Source organism: Coregonus clupeaformis, chromosome 8, assembly GCF_020615455.1.
Source record: "Coregonus clupeaformis isolate EN_2021a chromosome 8, ASM2061545v1, whole genome shotgun sequence".
Lineage (NCBI taxonomy): Eukaryota > Metazoa > Chordata > Actinopteri > Salmoniformes > Salmonidae > Coregonus > Coregonus clupeaformis.
The window spans coordinates 14016607-14029914 of record NC_059199.1 but is presented as its reverse complement, the minus strand read 5'-3'; the positions used below and the strand labels follow the sequence as shown (position 1 = coordinate 14029914).

Here is a 13308-nt window from a genome sequence, read left to right as displayed (position 1 = left end):
GTTCAAGGATCATTGTGACCAACATGGTCATTCTAGCCTCACCTCCCTGTTTGTAATGTAGGGTTGAGACACCTCCAGCTCACCTCCATGTGACAATTGGGTTAAATGCGGAAGACACATTTCAGTTGAATGCATTCCGTTGTACAACTGACTAGGTATCCCCCTTTCCTTTTTCAGGCCAGGCAGATGGACAAGATAAAAAGGCTACATGAGAGGATGCATGCTATTCAGACACAGTCTGTAATCACCAGGGAGGAGAGAGCCAGCATGTTGGGAAGAGGTCCAGTATTAGGACTCCAAATTTACAGCCCAACCACCCAAAACACCCTCTCTCAATCTATTAAGACGTGGAGGTGGCGTCTCCTGGGACCAGTCGGTATCCAAACCACTTCCTGTGATACCCGTGCCCCTCTTTCATGTCAACATCCTTTAAACAGCGAGAGCAAACACGGGGATGATGTTTGAACTTTGGAAAAGATCCCCGGCCCGGCTTAGGCTAATCAAACTGTTGAGAATGTTGAGCTTCCTTTAAACACACAACACACACACACACAGCATTGGAGGAGAGAGATGAAATGCTGCCACACTGGGAGGGGGAGGGGGAGCGAGGTGTAGCGAGGGAGGCCGGAGCGAGCGTTTCACCCGCCTCGTCTCGTACAACAGGAAAAGAGGGGCCTGTCAAAACGCTGTGGATCAAACCACAGTGGTAGAAAGGTGATGACAGCATCCTGGCTAGGCTAGGCGTTAAACATTGTGAATGACTCAGTGGGAAAAAATAAGAAAAAAACGTTCTCGAGCGGTGACTTCATTATTCCAAATAAGTCATCAATAATCTTTCTGGGCTCCATAGAGGCAGCACACGATGAGTCATTCATCAAATCCCCGTCAGATGTTGGGGCAAATGTTTGCAAATTTACTGGCGGTGTGACGGGGTTTTGATATTCCGTCAGAATCCTTGCCAACGCCGTGGCCGTCCAGGTGGTTCCCCTGCTGTGATTATAGCGCGCCTGTTTGAACGCCGAGCTATAAACAAAACGCTGGACGTGTTTGCGGTCCGTATTAATAACAGAAACACGAAGACGAAGGGCCGTCCATTGCTCTGTGGGACCAGTTCAGGACAAGGGAACAAGAGGAGAGCAATGTTCACACATTCTATAGACAGGTTGGTTGTTTAGCAACAAAACCGACAGGTGCACAACTATGGAGCAAAACAGACGGGGTTGGCTTAGATCAGGTGTTCTTCGTCCGGGGCTACAACAAAAATGTGTTCTGTTGCGGATACTAGAGCACCGGAGTTGGGAAACACTGGCTTAGATTGTTGACAACATGTAAACTATATTTAGTCTCTAATGTTTATTGAAAACATAAATAAATGTGCACAATGAACACTTGTCTCTGAAATACATCGTTACAGTTGTTGGTTTGGTAGATAGCGAATTTTTGCCATATTAGCATAGACGTGACAGTCAAATCTCCTCAAAACAGACATGGTATGAAGAAGAAGATAAAGCTAGCTGAAACGAGCCACCTACGATTCCCCACGTCAGCTTCTTGTCATTGTTGCTATCTATCTAGCCATCCAGAATCACAACAACACACGGCCTTCTGCCCCATTAAAGGGTGCGCATCGTTTTCATGACGTTGTCAGCTAACCCATATATTGTAGATGAGCAACGTATTTTTTTTTTTCCTGCTCCGGTAATGCATGCTGCCTTACCCTGGCACTGAGAAGACCAGATGTTTTCAGAGAGAGCGAGAGAAGCTGTGCAAAACCAACAGAGGTGAAGAGGTAAAAAGACAGCGGCTCCGATGCTTTCCTTAGGCGCGGAGGGCATGAGTAATATCCACCCAAGTTATAATTTAGAGCAGGGAATCGTATGCTGACAAAAGCAACATATGGTGTGTGAGTCAGTCCTGCACCAAAGCTGAAAGGGGAAAAAAAACTTTTTCTACCCCCCCCTCCCAACCCTCTCCATATCCACCCACATACTTCCCTTGTCAAGTCTCTCTGCATCTCTCCATTTCTCGCTTTCTTTAGCCCTCTTGCTTTCTAACTCTCACTCGCTCTCCTCTCTCTCTCTCTCTCTCTCTCTCTCTGAAAGGGAGCTATTGAGTTGCTGGGATTGCTTCTGAGGAGTGATTCGAGCAGTGGCGGCATTTACCTTCCTCCCGATGGCTCCGTTGGGCTTGCGGGGCGGGGGCGTCAACGTCGAGTACAGCAGGATGATTTTGATGTCCCTCATATCGGGTCCCAGGTCGTCGATTTCCCTCTTGATGCGCTTGCAGGCCTCATCTATTTCCTGAAAGATGAAGCAGAATCATTCAAAGGGCAGGCAGGTGATGGAAGGCTGTCGAGCAGCAGCGTTTGGGCACACAAACAGTCACCTGGGGGCTTGGTCTGAATAACATCAGGAGAGAAAGGGGAGAAGAATGTCTGAAGAGTAGAGGAGGGGAGGGGTAGAAAGGAGAAAGGGGCAAGGGAGATGGTGGTTCCCGCCACAGTACATTTGTTCTGCCTGTCACTCCATCTGACTGAGGAAATTAAACCTGGACTACCGCATGCTTGGGTGAGCTCCCCATGGCTCCGTTGTCAAATGCAGCACTCAGGAAAACACGGATACCACACACACACACACTCAGCCAAACACACACACACAGGGTTATACACACACACACACGGTTCATTATTCCATACCGCAATATTGTAGGAGAAATGTGGACGCTGCACTGATGCATAAACCAGCGGCAAATCATGGCAGATCAGTTTAGTGGAGCTGAACATTATAGAGCCAGTGGGCTCGCAGACAGAGGAGAGGAGGACCTGAGCAGCCAGGGAAATAAGAAAACATGACAGTAGACAAGGCTAGGTCTCCGACTGAACTAGCCAGCCTGAACATAATAACCCAACACGGCACGGACCGCCATAATGTGACGTTAGCAAATGCAACATATCAACTCGGTAAACGGCTCATGTATATTTAAGACAATTACATTGCTATCGACCATGTCCACGGGCCGCTAAGTGACTAGTCTACATGCTAGCCTGATAAGTGTCTATAATTCCTGGAATGCAATGTCCACGCTTGACTTTTTTCCATCTCCAGACATTGGACAATGTTAGCTATGAAAGACCAGAAAAGGCACTGAAGCGATAACCACTGCCTGATTGAGTCCATGTTTATGTCCTACTTAAACAAGTATCCTACGCCAACAGGTAAAAGACCACAGCCTATGCTGTTGCACCACCTTCAGGCCCAAGTGAGCAATGCAGGTCTTTCTATAGGTTGGCTGGGGGTGTCACGTGACACAAATAAATTAGCACTCAAACTCATTCCATGGAAGGCCTAGTGTCTGAGTTTTTGGTTTTTCCTTTCAATTAAGACCTAGACAACCAGGTGAGGGGAGGTCTTTACTAATTAGTGACCTTAATTCAATCAATCAAGGGAGGAGCGAAACAAGGGAGGAGCGAAAACCCGCAGACACTCAGCCCTCCGTGGAATGAGTTACAGCTTCAAATCATGTTTTATTTGAGTACGAAGGAGAAGGGGGCTGGGGCAGAAAGGGGTATTGGCTTGGTGTATTCTGAAATGAAGGGAACCATTTTTGATACAGTCATGCCAAGGCCACAATGTGACACTGACTGCTACCTATAGCTACCCAGCAGACGGACTGCCCTCCTTTGTCCTTGCGTTTACTCTTTATGGGGCATTTACTTTACTCAGGCAAGGCAAGGCTTTGCCCTGGTTGAATACAACACAAAAACATAGGCAACCTCTGTGTGTTTGCAGACAGTAATGCATTCCTAGCCCAATTTTTCCCTGCTGTGTTCACTCACTGCACAAGTCAAATACATCCCACCGATGGCTACGTACCTCCTAATCAACACTTTGACAAGTTAGAGTGGAAAATAGTAAATATGAATGGATTGATAAAATTAGCCTGGGTATTAATAGACCATCAACCCTCTGGATACAGCAGCTGTCATGAAAAGTGGACGCCGTTGCTGGTGCGCCCGTGTCTGAAGGGAAATGGAGCACGTGCAGTGGGGCGGACGGCCAATGGTGGGAACCTGTCCACCAGCTGGCCCCCGCGACCCCAGAAGCGATGCGGTTGGGCGCCAGGCACCTAACCAGATGCAATTAGGCACTCGCCACAGTCCACTTAATTAGCTGAGTCATGGGCATATCTTTACATTTTGAAGTGAACCGCTGAAGGGCAGCTTAAATGGTAAGGCTTATCAGGGCGAGGCAGCTGTGATAAGCTTTGCCTCTCTTTTATGGGGAGTTTGTGTCTGTTTGTTTTTAATGGTTTGTGGCAGGGAAATATCCCCCAAATACTTGGGGGAAGGAGGGAGGGAGGGAGGGAATCCCGCCCCCTTTGGTTTTCATTTGCCATGAATTAAAACGGCTTCATCTCAAAGCCATATAAAAATGGTCTGCGCTTTGCAGCAGATCTGCGTCCCCGATCATTAGTCGACATCAAAGTTGCGGGGACACTAGAGAGGTTAAGATACGCTCCTTTGAATACCCATCTTCTCCAGACCAACCTCACATTAACTTCTTTAACCTAATTAGGAGTGTTAATGAAGTCGCCGTGGGAGTGTTCTCTGACTGTACTGTTTTGCCTCGGCAGCTTGACATTCAGAATTATCGAGCTGGGAGGTGTGACAGAAGGGGGATACTCATCAAAAGACGTCCACCTCCAAAGAATGTTTAACACAAGCTTCTCGTCTCCTCTGCACATTCAAATAGGGGAGGCAAATGCCGTTCCCTGGCCGTCAGAGTGACTGGAAGGAGACCACTTCAAATACAATGCTCCTCTGGGACAGCCAGGCATCGATCAGGCATCGGCAAATGAAAACAGATGTAGGTGCGCGGTAGCGCTGTCCCACCTGGCCGATGAATGACGAATGACCACCGTTAATGAATAGGCCGTCACATTATCTGATTGGCTGGGTGCTTGGCGGATATGATTTCATTTTGAAGATGGCTGGATGGTGACTCGGCTCTAACGCGAGGGAGAAGCACAAGCACAATCTGGACCAAAATCCATACATTCAAAATGAAGAGCTCCAGGCACATTAACAGTCAAGCTCGGTCTTGAACTCAGTCTGGGGTTGCGTTCATACAAACCACACTCGTACATAGGAAGAGAATAGTGAGAATAATAGTGTGGCGCTGCAGCAGTGCTGAGCCCTGAGACAGGCTGCCTCTCCCACTCATGATCTGAGAGGCAGACAGACGTTTCTGGGGGAAGGCAGGAAGAAGTGTGCCCGACCAGCTGTGATTAACCTAATGTTAATGTCCGTGCCCCGCGTAAATCTAATTAGCATAACACAAAAATCCCCATCTAAAATCAGTCAGTTTAAGCTAGATATCTGTTTTTTGTCTCAATCCACCACATCCGTCGATGTCGCACTTCCACATCTACGGTGAAAGGTGACAGAGCTAGAGCGGTGTTTGTCAGATCATGAAACATCCAGAAAACCGGTCTTCTCACAAACAGGTATTCTCGTCTGTAGCGTCTGAACGGTTTGGCCTACAAACTATTGCTTGGGCCAAGAAACACGAGCAATGGACATTAGACCGGTGGAAAGATGTCCTTTGGTCTGGAGTCCAAATTTGAGATTTTTGGTTCCAACCGCCGTGTCTTTGTGAGACGTGGTGTGGGTGAACGAATGATCTCTGCATGTGTATTTCCCACTGTAAAGCATGGAGGAGGTGGTGTTATGGTGTGGGGGTGCTTTGCTGGTGACACTGTCTGTGATTTATTTAGAATTCAAGGCACACTTAACCAGCATGGCTACCACAGCATTCTGCAGCGATACGCCATCCCATCTGGTTTGGGTTTAGTGGGACTATCATTTGTTTTTCAACAGGACAATGACCCAACACACCTCCAGGCTGTGTAAGGGCTATTTTACCAAGAAGGCGAGTGATGGAGTGCTGCATCAGATGACCTGGCCTCCACAATTCCCCGACCTCAACCAAATTGAGATGGTTTGGGATAAGTCGGACCGCAGAGTGAAGGAAAAGCAGCCAACAAGTGCTCAGCATATGTGGGAACTCCTTCAAGACTGTTGGAAAAGCATTCCAGCATTGTACCAGTTGAAAATATTTATCGAAGTACAGTCGTGGTCAAAAGTTGAGAATGACAAATATGAATTTTCACAAAGTCTGCTGCCTCAGTTTTTATGATGGCAATTTGCATATACTCCAGAATGTTATGAAGAGTGATCAGATGAATTGCAAAGTCCCTCTTTGCGATAAAAATGAACTTAATCCCAAAAAATTCCACTGCGTTTCAGCCCTGCCACAAAAGGACCAGTTGACATCATGTCAGTGATTCTCTCGTTAACACAGGTGAGTGTTGACGAGGACAAGGCTGGAGATCACTCTGTCATGCTGATTGAGTTTCGAATAACAGACTGGAAGCTTTAAAAGGAGGGTGGTGCTTGAAATCATTGTTCTTCCTCTGTTAACCATGGTTACCTGCAAGGAAACCCATACAGTCATCATTGCTTTGCATAAAAAGGGTTTCACAGGCAAGGATATTGCTGCTAGGAAGATTGCCCCTAAATCAACCATTTATCGGATCATCAAGAACTTCAAGGAGAGAGGTTCAATTGTTGTGAAGAAGGCCTCAGGGCGCCCAAGAAAGTCCAGCAAGCGCCAGGACCGTCTCCTAAAGTTGATTCAGCTGCGGGATCGGGGCACCACCAGTGCAGAGCTTGCTCAGGAATGCAGCAGGCAGGTGTGAGTGCATCTGCACGCACAGTGAGGCGAAGACGTTTGGAGGATGGCCTGGTGTCAGGAAGGGCAGCGAGGAAGCCACTTCTCTCCAGGAAAAACATCAGGGACAGACTGATATTCTGCAAAAGGTATAGGGATTGGACTGCTGAGGACTGGGGTAAAGTCATTTTCTCTGATGAATCCCCTTTCCGATTGTTTGGGGCATCCGGAAAAAAGCTTGTCCGGAGAAGACAAGGTGAGCGCTACCATCAGTCCTGTGTCATGCCAACAGTAAAGCATCCTGAGACCATTCATGTGTGGGGTTGCTTCTCAGCCAAGGGAGTGGGCTCACTCACAATTTTGCCTAAGAACACAGCCATGAATAAAGAATGGTACCAACACATCCTCCGAGAGCAACTTCTCACAACCATCCAAGAACAGTTTGGTGATGAACAATGCCTTTTCCAGCATGATGGAGGACCTTGCAATAAGGCAAAAGTGATAACTAAGTGGCTCGGGGAACAAAACATCTACATTTTGGGTCCATGGCCAGGAAACTCCCCAGACCTTAATCCCATTGAGAACTTGTGGTCAATCCTCAAGAGGCGGGTGGACAAACAAAAACCCACAAATTCTGACAAACTCCAAGCATTGATTATGCAAGAATGGGCTGCCATCAGTCAGGATGTGGCCCAGAAGTTAATTGACAGCATGCCAGGGCGGATTGCAGAGGTCTTGAAAAAGAAGGGTCAACACTGCAAATATTAACTCTTTGCATAAACTTAATGTTATTGTCAATAAAAGCCTTTGACACTTATAGAATGCTTGTAATTATACTTCAGTATACCATAGTAACATCTGACAAAAATATAAAAAAACACTGAAGCAGCAAACTTTGTGAAGACAAATACTTGTGTCATTCTCAAAACTTTTGACCACGACTGTATATATGGAGACTGTTTAATGTAAAAAATATCAGGTTAAATACATATAAATATTCTGGATCTTTCGCTTATCTCTCAGATATAGGAGAGAATCTGTTATTCAATGCGTTTGTATGGGCTAATAGCAGTGAGGCCAAAAATAATCTTTCATCAATATTTTTTACATATTTTCTGATACTTCAAGGGGTCTTAAAATTCAAATAGCTAAATTATCCTTGGTATGACCTTCTTAAAACAATTCCATATAGCTTAGTAGAACCCCTCCCCTCCCCTCGCTTAGACAGGGTTTAGACTCTGATGGGTTAAATTAATCATTTTGGCCATGAACCTCGCCCTCCATTACACATCAGTGCACAACATTTGCAGGAGCGAAAAAAATAATAAATGACTTAATTTCAGGGATTCATGAGGAGGGCAGAATCTGGGTCACTTCCTGTCTTTTTCTCTTCAACCTGGTAGGTTCCAAACAGGCGAGGTTGCATGCATGAAATATCTATCAATCTAAGCATTGATCATCTTGGTTGTGTGTGTGTGTGTGTGTGTGTGTGTGTGTGTTTCTCTTTGGAAAGCTGGAATGGTGACAATGAGTACAATGTGTGTGAGTACAACACAATGGGACAATCGGTGAGTTGGTGTGTGTATCTGTGTGTGTGTAGTGTATATGTCTGTGTGTGTCTGTGTGTCTGTCTGTATATGCACATCATTAGCTCTGCACACAATGTTTATGTGCATTTGTATAGTACTACTACCAAACAGTATTCCGTACACCACAGTGTTCCATACACTTTACCTCATTTTAGCGCCACATTTTTTAAATACTTCCAGGTCAACTGTAATATTAATATTTAATTGTAAAGCACAATTTCTCCCCTTTCCAGCAAAATCAACGGCGAGACCGCCACGCTGCCCGTCTCTGCATGATTGAAGAAGGCAATTGAGCTCCGCTGGATCTTTTAAAAATGACGGAGGGGGAAGCGAAGGCTACTGAGCGATAGTGAAAGCGATCGATGTCGTGTGGGTAAACGGCTTTCATCACCTCTAAAATGTCAATAAAACACTATAAAGAGTTGATATAATGTCTCATTACATACCGATTTGAAGGTTTGTGTGTAATTTGAATAGGGGTTTTAGGGTGGCGCTAACGTTATCTTCACAAGTAAACTGCGGCTGTCATGGCTTTTGAGAGTCATGATGGCTCGCAGTAATGACGCGAAAAATTAACTATTGATTGAATTAACTATTGATGAACTCATGAGTAATTAACTTTACACTCACCATTGATAATGTCTTGATAAATAAATAAATATCGTTAAATATATGAGTTACACAAAGTAGGGAACTTTATTTTCAGAGTCGATGGATGTGATTCTGTTCAAAGAGAGAGATGAAGGAATAGAATGTTACTTTATATAATGTTAATGAACAAAGCATGAGAATGATTAGGGTTAATATTATAACTTCCAATAGCACGAGAGAAATACTTCTATAAACTACTTAACGTTACAACATTACTGAATAAAGCAACAATATTAATATAAAAAAGAAATATAACTAACAACAGTTGTAACACCAACTCCATCATACACACTGAGTGTACATGAACACCTGCTCTTTCCATGAAATATGCAATACTGTTATGTTGGATTACATGGAAATGATATCCACATTTGAGCCCATTTCCTTGGCACAATCTTAATAAATTATGTTGCATGAACACAAAATAAAAAATTAAAAGAGTAATTGTATTATGACAGGAAATGTCTGGAAATGGAAAAGCCCAACAAGAGCCCAAGAAACGGCACCGCTACACCCCTGAACAGCTACAGGCTGCTAACGAGGAGGTGAAGGCAGGGAGGAGCCTGAGGGAGGTGGCTCGTGCCTCCTGTCAGTACCTGTTTACAGGGAAGCCAATGGTCCAAAAACATTCCACATAGTTCACAACTATTGCAGTTTGGTGACATGCAGTCTTTTAGGGAGTCCCGTTCATTGTCTTCACCTTCAGTATTAAGAGCAGAACGAGTGGTATTCAGGAATGTCGCGTCTCAATTTGGGTTAGAGCATTTCATCATTTGCAAACGACATTAATAGATAGCACACGTGAGAATTTAGGACATGCGTTATTTACACGTGTTATTGCGCACATGAGATTTCGCAATTATTAAAACACACAGCTCTCGTGACTCGGTTGGCACAGCAAATGTATTTCAAAACGTTAACACAGCAAACGCGAGAGCAAAAAACGTAAGCTCTTTGTCAGCAGTTGACGGGTTTGCTTGTGTAAATGCAGATCAGAGGTTGGCGCGGTGGTATTCTTTTTAAGAATCTGCACATCAAAGTCTTATGCAATTCATTATTGATTCGGTGTTTGTGTTATAGATGACCACATTGCTATTAGCACCCTACTCATGAAAATGTGTTTAATATTAGCCATAATAATATTAATACTAATGCTAATTTAAACGAAAATCATGAATAATGAAGGTTTCTTACAGGTGTATATGGTTCAGCATGTTTTTAATCTGCGAGAGAACCGCTACCCCTGGTGGAAAGACGCTGTACGGCACACAATGAGTTGCATAATGCGTGCCATACGTTACGTCATGACACGTCACGATGTAACGTACAGCGTCCGAGGGGCCCGTTTTTTCATATTTTTCAAATACTATTGGGTCCATTACCATGTCAATCAACGCTTGAATAGAAGCGTAGCTTACACCCCGGATTTTGATGCCAACACAGTCAATACATTGCCATTAGTTTTCATTGCAGCCTCGTTTGATTGCTCCGGTTACGCAAAATGTGTACGGAACACCGTTAGGTAGCAGTAGAAACACACTGTGTATGAGTATATTACTTTGCATCATGATTCCTGCTAAATACAAACTAATTGTAAAAAGTGTCAAATCGGCCTACCTCGTGTCTGGTGAGGAAGAGGTCTGGATGACCGTCCGGATGGCTGCCTCCAGGTAGTCCCTCTCAGGCTGGTCAGCAGCAGACAGCTGTCAAAGTAGACTTGGAACTTGCCGGCGTCCAGTGTGGCGCTCATGACGATGACCTGACCAGACGAGACGAGGGAACAAGGAGAGAAGATAGTGAGACGTGGACTGGGAAGAGAAAATGGTCACCCCTAAACACAGATCGGAGTACAAGATTGTAGTTCGCTCCTAATGGTTCAGGTAAGGATTAGCTTTATCTTAGATCAGTGCCTAAGGGCCAATCAGAAACAGCAGCTCAGAGCAGGAGGGAAGAGCTGTCAGATAGGCATGGGAGAGTGACATTAGTATAGTGCAGGTAGATAAGAGGTATTAGAAGTTGGAATGGTCTGGTGTAGTCTCACCACAGGGTTGTTAAGAGTGACAGTCGACGCAGGTGACTGATGAAATTATTCAGTATAGGCCTAGTAGATGGAACAGATCATAGATAGTGTTAGCCAGAAAGAGGGAGTAGATTGGACACTGGCCAAGTGAGAGGAGCCAAGATGGTGGATATATCACAGGAGGACAGAACCCCTGACCCATGAGGATCATGACGCTCAACGCCTGAATAAGTCTCTGGGCACACCATGTTCTCCCCAAGGCCCATTAGATCAGAAGCACATTAGGATCCTGATGGGAGGCGGCGCGCCTCTCTGCTCTTCCATTTTCCCTCAAATACTTCGGCCCACCGTCTCACCACCATTTCGCTTTATGCACCGCGAGACATAATTGCTCTTAATCAAGGCAAATTAAACTTCAAATTTGGGAGAGGGGGGCAGAGGGACGTGAGCGAGGTCGAGCCGGGAGGATGGTTGCCAGTAACCTAGACCTTATTTAACAGTCCCTTATCTCATGTATAATCTTCAATACCATCCCCGACAACAACTAGCCATTATCCATCTGCTTTATGAGAATTGTGTCCGGCACATTCAGCCTATAAAAAACTGCATGCCTCTGGTCTCCTCCCGCTCTCAACCCCCTCCCATCCTTGGCTGATTGCCTCAAAATGGGCTGACCCAGGGAGCTGCTGCAGAGGGGACTCGCTGTGCATTTCTGAGCTGAATGGCTGCCTTTTGTCTTTTCCTCAATAGACATGCAGCTGTCAGCCCGCAGAGAGACTGTCAGCAAAAGGTGAAAAGATGAGAGGGCGAGGAGGAAGAAACGGTAAGGGAAACAAACATTGTCTGCCACCGAGGATTTTTCAGGGGAGGGGAAGTAATAATTGTGTGTGCAGAGAAGCAGGCTCTCGTGTAGGATAGAGCAGGAGTACCTAGTGGAAGGTAGTAATTGAGTCTAGGAGAGTGGACAAAGGAAAGACGCACGGGTGTGTTAACATGTAGCAAAGGCAGGAGAGAAGCCAGTAGGATCAGACAGTACAGCCAGAGGAAGTAAATAACTCTATGAGACGCTGTGGAATGTAGACTGGCGAGTGGGAGCTGTTGGCTAGGCCAGGGTTCCATTCAGCAGGCACATGCGTGAAAGCCCAGATCGCTTTCAGTGGGGCACAAAGTTACGATCGCTTTCAGTGGGGCACAAAGTTAGAAAAATCACGTAGGACTTACATGTTCCTCTGACAAGTAGAAATCCGGTCAGCTCTATTCGGGACATTTGTACTCGCAACGTTCAGTACATTGCCCCCAGGGGTATGGAGGTTTGACCTCGAGGTCGGACTTCTGCCGGACCACCTCTTTGAGGACGCCCATGAGGATGTCTGTGGCCAGTGTTCTCTCATGGGCCTCGTCCAGGATGATGACGCCGTAGCACACCAGCAGGGGGTTGTTCATGGCCTCCCGCAGCAACATACCATCTGTCATGTACCTGCAACAAGGGAGAAAACACAACGGATAAGTCTTTAAAGTGGACATTTTAATCAAACAACTTAACTACTGTGTACTGCTATATTAACCAGGTCTCTCTTGTAAAGGATATTTAGAATCTAACTTTTTTGCTAACAGAGAGACAAGACTGGGAGGTGCTACCTGAACTTCTCCAATAATTAAGCAAGTTGAGGTGACTAAACTGCTTTGAGTAACCCTGGATTGTAAACTGTCATGGTCAAAACATATTGATACAACAGTAGCTAAGATGGGGAGAAGTATGTCCATAATAAAGCGCTGCTCTACCTTCTTAACAGCACTATCAACAAGGCAGGTCCTACAGGCCCTAGTTTTGTCACAACTGGACTACTGTTCAGTCGTGTGGTCAGGTGCCACAAAAAATGACTTAGGAAAATTGCAATTGGCTCAGAAGAGGGCAGCACGGCTGGCCCTTGGATGTACACAGAGAGCTAATATTAATAATATGCATGTCGATCTCTCCTGGCTCAAAGTGGAGGAGATATTGACTTCATCACTACTTGTGTTTATGAGAGGTGTTGACATGTTGGGTGCACCGAGCTGTCTGTTTGAGCTACTGGCGCACAGCTCGGTCACCCATGCATACCCCACAAGACATGCCACCCGAGGTCTCTTCACAGTCCCAAAGTCCAGAACAGACAATGTGAGGCGCACAGTACTACATAGAGTTCCATTACATAGAGCCATGACTACATGGAACTCTATTCCACATCAGGTAACTGATGCAAGTAGTAAAGTTAGATTTAAAAAACAGATAAAAAACACCTTATGGAACAGCGGGGACTGTGAAGCAACACAAACA

At 45.5% G+C, this 13308-nt stretch overlaps 1 pseudogene; it reads right to left on the bottom strand.

The window, feature by feature from the left end:
• Positions 1-12464, bottom strand: part of LOC121571026 — a 33955-nt pseudogene extending 21491 nt beyond the window's left edge.
• Between the last annotated feature and the right edge of the window lie 844 nt (positions 12465-13308).